The sequence below is a fragment of the Olea europaea genome, chromosome 19 (assembly GCF_002742605.1).
Source record: "Olea europaea var. sylvestris chromosome 19, O_europaea_v1, whole genome shotgun sequence".
Taxonomy (NCBI): Eukaryota; Viridiplantae; Streptophyta; class Magnoliopsida; order Lamiales; family Oleaceae; genus Olea; species Olea europaea.
The window spans coordinates 9,521,682-9,531,925 of NC_036255.1; positions in this window are offsets into that span (position 1 = coordinate 9,521,682).

Sequence of the window (10,244 nt, forward strand, 5' to 3'; positions counted from 1 at the left end):
CCGTATTTGTAACTTACTGTATATGCATATACTGAATTTACATATGATAACGAAAGGTCTATCCGAAATCCAAACTCTTTTATGAATTCACCAAATAAATTCACTATTTGGAATTCATGTTTATACAAATGAAAAATTAGCGATACAATTCTTTAAGGAATTTACCATCAAATAAAACTGTCAATTCATGATTTCTAATCAAAAGCCACCACAAATTGTTTTCATTGAATTTAACATAAAAATCTTATTATTCCAATTTCCGGATTCAACATGCAAAGATATCCAAAACAGTTAAATAAATTATAATAAAATTCTTTAGACAACTTATGGCACAAGTTCTTTTAATATAGGCACACTCTTTGGATTAAGATCACCAGCAAATAGAACTTAGCAAATGAAACTGTCAAATCAACAAATTAAATAGTGTTTGGTCAAAACAGATTTCATCCATTAGCCATACCATTCAATTACAGTAACCTCATATACCATTCAATTATACAAATCCATATAAAACATGCCTGTTATTTTGCATTAGCATTATAACAGTCGGCTATTTTAAATTGAGGCAGTTACAAAAATTTCAAGGAGGCATCAAAATGTATCCCCAACACATGCAATAAAGGACCCTTTCATGCTATTGACAGCGATGGACGTTTCAAATGTACGTACACAACCATATTCATTAAAATGACGGCATCGACCCATGAACATTAACCAATATTAATTTGTATGAATAAACAATTATGCACAATCATAAATGTTCAGAGTATGGCCAAAGTCACCGGTTCAGTTGTCAATGTATGCATTTAATATATACCATTCAACCATGGCAGCAATTGGAAAAGATACACACTAGTGCATGAGATTGTTATTATCTTCAACAAAACACATGCATTAATTATACAATAGCAGTTGGCAACTTGGCAATTGGCAGAACATACAAATTCTTTCCAATCAGAACATATTCAATGTTATTTTGACGAAAAGAAAATTACTGATATGTTTAATATCATGTAAAGCATCATATAAAATATACAAGACACCACTAAATTCACAATTTGTCATCTTAAGCACGTACAAAATAGTTCCATTGTGAAATCGAGGTGATTACAGAAACTTAAACGCGAACAGACACACTATTCCATAATAATTCAGCAAGGTATTCCAGTGTTCACATGGGTCGACAGAAACTGATTCTTACCCAAATTTATTTTGGTTTAAAATTTTGGTGTAGTTTTTCAATCCAAAGAATATATATATGCACCTCATGATCAACCAATGAACTCATTCACGGGCTGCAATTAACCTTTTGGCCCAAACATCTTTTGACATTGGACAGACACTCATATGACGGAGAAGGTGTTAGAAATAAATTTTCAATTTCGGCAAACAAAATTTCTTTGAACATGAATATAGGATGCACGAAAATATAAAATTCATCTTAAAATTGTTGGAAAATTACACCGATAATTGTGCATATTATATTCACAATAAACATATCGTTTATTTGCATGAAATCGAAACGTATTCCAACTTACTAAAATTGGATTTAATAAGGCAAAATGAGAATTTATCGATTTTGAAGAATATGAATGTGGAACCTTCTCTTTCAATTCTTGAACAACTGAACCGATTCCAAAGAATATGAATCTTTCGATTCTTGAACGATTGAACCTTGCAATATAAATATATAAATTAGATTAATCATTTTCTAAAATCAAATCATAATAAAAGGAAATCAGAAAATGAGGATGAAGATGCAAGTGATGAATTTTTGACCGAGGTAAGTGTTGGACACTTTGTCCTTAAAATGAATTTTCCTTGCATCGGTGTTATCGATTTTTCTGCAATTATCTCTCAAGATACAACGACCACGTCGAGCTATAGGAGTACTCCAAATGAATTCGACCAGCGAATTCGAACGGAATTCCCTCTCTACCATGATCATGACTTTGATGCAAATATTTTATGCAAAACCAAAATGTAAATTGGAATGGAATGATATGGTATCTATGACTTTTCTTGAATGAATAAAATTCAAACACGTGGGATCTATATATATAGTAGTTGGAAATGTATGTCAAAAGACACAACTATACCAAGAGACACGTCTCTTGGAATTCATAATTATTGGACATTAATCATACACATACCAAGAGTCATGATCTTTAATACGAAAAGCCACATTTTTTCCTCCATATATTTCTAGAATATTCCACAATGTTCTATACGATTTTTCCAATAATTTCCAGTACTTAAGTGGTTTACATTTGACTTAATTTCTCATTCACCAAATAATGAATTCCACTTAAATAATCATTTAAAATTAATCACAACCAATTTTTGATAAAAAAAAATTCCAACAGTAGGAATAGATCTGTATTGAGTTTCATACCTCCAATAACGTGGAAAAGTAAATTTTAAACATGATCAAACATGGTCAAATCTTTATACGTTTATACTCGTGTTGGCATCAGCAGTCAATTTATTTTTTAAACCCATTCTCAAAAGACCAACTCAAATTCTCTTGTTAATTTATAGATCAAAATATAGTAAAATCACCATTTTTTGACTACTATTGAAATGCATTTTGAACCGTGGGAGTATTTCACACATCATTTCTCCTTTTGAAACTCAAATCTAAATAAATTTGTGGCATGTTTCTCCTGGAGGAAGAATGCAGTATCAAATTAGAAAAAGACGTCAGAATCTTGTTAAATCTTATTCATATTGAGCATTGTCTACCAAACACACACTTAGAATATTAAGATCAATTGTAAGCATGTTTCATCTTAACCCAACTTTGTAGGTATTCACATTTGGACTAAGAAAAACATCAGTGCATGCATAGAACAGAATAAGATGGTGCTTGAGCATATGAGAACGCAATAGCTTGCAGAGATGATACCATATTCATTTCTTTCATCTCTGTAGTCAAAATAAAATGCAAGATGACATTTTTACTAGTTTCCACGAAATTTGTCGAGTCACCGGGAAAACTGATTCATTACCTTTGCAAATTTTCCACGTTTAGGCATACTAATATCTCCTTGGAGATGTTGTTGAAGTTAGAGCCGTCTTTGGTTCAGTAGTCCGCTCAATAGTATCAACATCTCCGGGTCGATCTTCATGTAGAACAGAGGTACAGTTCTAACATGAACTCGACCAACACTTTTGGACCAGAACCTTAAGTTGGTGCCTTAGACCAACTTGAACATCTCAAACTGTGAAACCTATGGATTCTTTTGTTGCCTTCAATCATAAAAGTTCATTATATTGTTTACCAAACATGCTTTTAGAATCTCTGCATTTCTTTTTGTCTTCTATAGGAGGGGTGGTGTTGTGGTAAAATGTGTGGATGAACTAAATCTTGTTCTCAAGAACCATAGCTTCATCATCTCCGACTATTAAAAGAGCAGGCTTCTTGCCAACAAGAAGATTCTTACAAGAGAGAACACACTCCAATCAATTCAATTGTTATCTTATGGTTGATTTCTACTTTTTGCCAACCATATTCGTCATCTATGGTGGAGCCATGCAGTTTGAGGCACGATATAGGAGATAGTTTGTCAATATTCGATTTTCAGTTGCTGCTTGAACCAGTTGCAGATCCAACCATGAGTTTGGACACGGGCTACAATACAAATGTATATGGATTTATCTTAATTTAAAAAAAGAGAGAATAAAGTGGACATTTGCAGGGACGGATACGGGCTATAGTCCGATCAAGCTTGGCCCGTGCATGTATCTGTCCCTGGCTTGAACTGATCAATACAACACACAGCAACATCAAGTCCATCAGATGGTTCATTCTTTTAGTTGTGCCTCTTTAGATGTGGATGCTGGTAAATACACCCATGAAAAGGACTTGTATTTTTGTATATAAAACTGTGTTCTAAGCAGCATAAAGTGTGACTAGGTGTGAACCTCGAACTTCAAGCTTTACGAACATAGGCGGGGCTCTATGCGTAACAATGTCTTGTCTTATTTTTAATATTATTTTAGGTTTTATTCATTCTAAAATTCATTTAGCAATTAGAATATATATATATATATATATAACTTTTAAAACTATAAAATATTATATTTACTTAATAATTTCTACCATTAATCATTACACAATTTTCAAAGAAAAAATGTTGAACACTGAGGAGAGCACCGACTGTAAACTTCAGGACACCGTGAAATTAGTCGAGGTGCGCGTAAATTGGCCCGGACTTCCACGATCATAAAAAAAGACTTTTAAAAAAAGGAAAAAAAATAATAAAGTGTGCCTAGTTACGAACTAAGCGGTCAACTATATCAAGTTGACATTTTCTTTTCCATTCAAAACTGCAAGTGTAAATCTCGTCACTTCAAAGAAAACTGGTTCATTTGATTTTCCAAAGGTTGTACACCCATCCGACACTAAGGAGATTGGTATTGTGGGAATCCAGAAACAAGGTTTTGTAGCGACCATGCCTGCAAAGACCAATGTGCCTTTCAATTAAAAATATCTTATTGTGCCCAGTCCCGTACCTCGAGATGTTCCTCATATAAAGGAATCGGTTGGTTCCAAAAGGGAATATATTATTATTGCCAAGGCTAGAGATGGTGTGTGTTTGCCAAGCCGGTTCTTACATGGAGGCAATCATACATATCTTGCATTTCATTACAAACTTTCTGCTAAATGAATATTGCAGATATACTCAAGATTCAATTTATTTTTGTCTTTATACTCTATCTTGCATTTCATTACAAAGTTTCTGCTATATGAATATTGCAGATATACTCAAGATTTAATGTTTTTTTGTCTTAAATACTCCATGTTGTCTGCTGTTTTGCTTTAAAAAATTCTTTATAACAGAGGTTCACTACCTTTAAAGAAGTTGCCATTGTTTATAAATGTAGATTGTTTTTTGTTTGTCTCCCTTTAAGTCAGTATTGTTTTGTTAGTTGCAATTGACGAAAAAATGATGAAAGGACCTAGCGAAACAAGGCAATGACAAATAACTACAAATTTATTTACACTGTAGCATAGTTGTTTAGTATTAATAACTTCTAGATTGTCATTACCTTATTACCTATTGGAATTGTTCCCAAGTGCCTATATTAATTTGATTTCAGAGCATTGAGAATGAAACAAGAACTGCAAGCACTGAACTTCCATCCCTTCCCACTTGCTCTAGTAACTTTTTTTGTGTGATTTTTATTCCACCCCGCCTCAAATTGTTTCTTTCAGCCTAGTAATCAAATTATAACCACAGCATGAGGTTGATAATGCCCGTCGACAAAATCACCATCTAGGCTGTTAATAAATAAACAAAAAAAATCTGATGAGATTGCTTCCAGCCTAAGAAAGCTGAAAACAAAAACAATAAAATTGATCAGGACTTGGGAAGCCTTTTGCAGTTAGCTGGAGCCCATCCGATCTGCTGGTTCTAAATCACCAATTTATCTAGCAGAGATACATCTGCAAATGCAAGATGTGATGACCTATTAGATTGCAAAATAAGATCTAGATGTAGATGTTGGAAAATTACACCGATAATTGTGCATATTATATTCACAATAAACATATCGTTTATTTGCATGAAATCGAAACGTATTCCAACTTACTGAAATTGGATTTAATAAGGCAAAATGAGAATTTACCGATTTTGAAGAATATGAATGTGGAACTTTCTCTTTCGATTCTTGAACGATTGAACCGATTCCGAAGAATATGAATCTTTCGATTCTTGAATGATTGAACATTGCAATATAAATACATAAATTAGATTAATCATTTTCCAAAATCAAATCATAATAAAAGGAAATCAGAAAATGAGGATGAAGATGAAGATGCAAGTGATGAATTTTTAGTCGAGATAAGTGTTGGACACTTTGTCCTTAAGATGAATTTGCCCCGCATCGGTGCTACCGATTTTTCGACAATCATCTCCCAAGATACAACGACCACGTCGAGCCATATGAGCACTCCAAATGACTTCGACCAGCGAACTCGAACGAAATCCCCTCTCTACCATGACTATAACTTTGATGCAAATGTTTTATACAAAACCAAAATGTAAATTGGAATGGAATGATATGGTATCTATGACTTTTCTTAAATGAATAAAATTCAAACACGTGGAGTCTATATATATAGTAGTTGGAAAGGTATGTCAAAAGACACAACTATACCAAGAGACACATCTCTTGGAATTCATAATTATTGGATATTAATCATACCCATACCAAGAGTCATGATCTTTCATACGAAAAGCCACATTTTTTCCTCCATCTATTTCTAGAATATTCCACAATATTTTATACGATTTTTTCAATAATTTCCAGTATTTAAGTGGTTTACATTTGACTTAATTCCTCATTCGCCAAATAACGAATTCTACTTAAATAATCATTTAAAATTGATCATAACCAATTTTCGATAAAAAAATTCCAACAATCTCCCACATGAATGAAAATTAATGCAAATATCTATGCAGACACTAATAGAAAGAGAACGGGAAAACACTACATCAGGTAAGGTAGCTTCTGGCTTTGAACCTTCCCTAGTGAAATATTATCGGATTTACTAGCTAATTGGTGAACGCGATGTTCTTGAACCATCAGCCATTGGTGTAAACCAAAGCAATAGTACTCACACAATGTCTCCCCTAAACCGTTCATGGTTCTTATGATTTGGTTCTTTTTGGCCCTGAACCCATCTTGGTTATGCGAGTATTTAGAGAACTCAAGGCTTGAATAATCCTCATTGAAGCGGCCCCACTTCACACTTACATAGGTGATCTCCTATTAAGAGTATTCTACCCTACTCCACTTGACTTAATCAAGATATACGAATCATTAAAAGTTTATCTTAACCTCCAGTCATTCTGCAGAAAGTACTTTGGTATCATAGAAATGAGTTAGGAAATTAGTTTTCTAAGTGCTTCATGGATTAGTTGTCCCTTTAAACCAAGATCTTGGGATCTTCAGTCAACAAGGTAGGGTTACCATCATAAGAACTCTTACTCAGTAGGCTTAATCTCATTCCTTTTGATATGCAGTATACTTGATCTCTTGGTAAACATATATATAAATGGATCCACAAGTTTACACCAATGAGATCAACTACTTATGATATTATGTCTACAACTTACACATCTAGACTGACCATTATATGTGACTTAGTATCTTTTCAAATTTAGCTAGCCAACGATCAATTCATTTGATTGATACACATTGTCACCAACTAAAAAATCCTCTCATGAAACTATATGCTTCTCATTAGCTTCATTTAAAGCTTTATCAATTCCAAACAAACAATGTTAGAGGATTTTTAACAAACCATTACACTAGTCAATCATATTAACTAGTGGATTTCATACATGGGTATTCAATCTCATCATTAAAGCATTGCAATGCATTTGAACTTTGTGAATATTTCAATTGTTCTTGTATATCCAAAAAACCGTCATGATCGGCTTTCATCCCATTTCATCAACTTTAGGGCTTTCATCCCTTTTCATCCATAGACTTAGTGTATACCATCACATCACAATATCCTTCTAATACTGCAGAATATCTTGTGAAATATAATCCATAGGTCATAGTATATTTCAGATACCGAAGGACCCCTGTCAATGTCACCCAATAATTATGGCATGGATTTCTCGTGAATCTACTAAGTTTATTCACATCAAAAACATTATCCAGTCGAATGTAGTTCGTAATATACATTATAATGTCAATTACTTGTGAATATTTCAATTGTGATACGCTTTCACCCTTATTTTGACCAAGTGTAGACTTGTGTCAATAGGGTTTTTTCGAATTTTCCTCTAATATATCAAACTTTTTAAATATTTTCTCAACATAATGAGACCAGGAAAGTACAATTCATTCCAATGTTCTAGAGATTTTTATCTCTAGTATTACATCTATCGCATCCATGTCTTTCATGTCTAATGCTTCGTAAGCATTTCCTTGGTATTTAGCACCACTTCGTGATTATTGTCCATCATCAACATATCGTCTACATATAGACACATAATGTATTTTCCACGAATACACACTTGTCACATTCATTTATTTTGAACTCATTTGACAACATTGTTCTGTAATCTTTTGGTGACATTGCTTAGGAGCTTGTTTCAATCCATATAATGACTCAACAAGTTTACAAACTTTGTGGCTTTCACTTGGACACACTTTCAGATTGCTCTATGTATATCTCTTCTTCTAGCTTACCGTCTAGGAATTTCATTTTCACATCCATTTGGTGAATCTTAAGATTATGTATTGCCACAGCTGCAATTAGTAACCTTATCGAAGTGATTCTAGTCACGGGTGAGTAGTTAAAGAAGTAAAATCATTCTTCCTACCCATATCCATTAGCAACTAATCTAGCCTTATATTTGTCAATGGATCCATCAAGTTTTAAACAATTTACATCCTAAGACTTATTTTCAGGAGGTACTTCTACCAATTCCCATGTATGAATTTGCATTATGGAATTTATCTCACTATTGATAGCTTCTTTCTAATGCGGTACTTCCAGAATAGACATTGCTTTTTCAAAAGTCTTTGGATCATTTTCTACCATATCTGTTAGAAAATCTGGACCAAACAAAGTGGATGTTCTAGCCCTCTTACTACTCCTTGGTTCCTCCTCATTTGAAAACCCATTTGTAGTTTCATATGTTCTTTTATTCAAACTTACATTTTCCTTGTCTTGCAAGGAAACACATTCTCAAATAATATCGCATTCCTTGACTCAATTATGGTACCCTCGTGTACATCTAATTTGTGTACAAGTAAACGACATGCACTACTATTATTGACGTATCCAATAAATATGCAATCAATCATTTTGAAACAAATCTTTATTTGGTTAGGCTTAGGAACCTTAACCTTTGCCAAACACCCACACATTTTTAAGTACTGGTAGGAAGGATGATGACTTTCCATAACTCATATGCAGTCTCTTCCATTTTCTTGAGAGCTAGTTTAAAGTGTCACTTTAAACTAGGTTACACCCACAATCCTTGAATTATGAATATATGCGCAAGTAGTAGTGTTGCACCCACACGTCTTGAAATTTTCACATAAGTTCTCAAGTATTTATGATAACCCCCACATTTTTGGGTTATTTTTGAACTTAGAGTTCATCAACTCTTTCATAGTTCAATCTATTTATCACTTAAATAATATTCGATTCGAGTGAAAGTCTAAGTACTTTCAAAATAGTGATCATTGCTTCATATGTATGAAAAATCATTTTTTCATTCAAAATTATACTTCAATCAACCATATTAATTTGATCTTCCAAATTAATCAAGGTCATCATTAAGGTCATCACTAGACCACTAACGCTTTTCCAAGCATAAACCTACTTAATTGGTTCTACCAACTTAATTGGTTCCACGATTGAAGTCAATTTCAATAATGAAGAAGACAAAGCACCTTGATTCACAAGACTTGCAACTTCTACGAACATATATGATTTTATCACATTATGACATTTCACAAAATAATATTATTTATGTCAAATAATAAGGTACATTTCACCATAGTCACCATATTCACATTTCAATGAATTAATCAACCATATGTTAACAAGTTGTGTTCTTAAATTTACAACCTTACAAAATGACATACCTCATAGAATTAATTCTAGAATACTTCATAATAATCTTCACAATTTTTGCATAACATAATTTTTATCCTTTACAAATGAATGTCATTTGTCAATCATTATTTTTAAGGATATCCGGCACCACTGCCAACTATAGACACAATTTGTGCTCTGTAAACTATTTTTATATCCCAATAATTGCACAAGCAATTTTCACTTTAAAATAATTAGGACAAAATCACATTTTGTCGTACTCTTATGCAACTATAATTTTGCATAAGTCATCTAATTTAATTTCATAAAATTAATTGAGGCTATCATCATTAATCAAGGTTTGTATAATTTTCAAATCAAAATCCATGGACATCTATCGGATTTACAACTTCATACCATTTATGTCACTTACCGGATTGACGCATACCATATATGCAATTTACCGTATATACCGCTTACCGTATATGCGACCTACCGTATTTACATCTTACCGTATTTGCCAGCCTACCGTATTTGCTGCTTACCATATTTGTAATTTACTGTATATGCATATACCGAATTTGCATATGATAACGAAAGGTCTATCCGAAATCCAAACTCTTTTATGAATTCACCAAATAAATTCACTATTTGGAATTCATGTTTA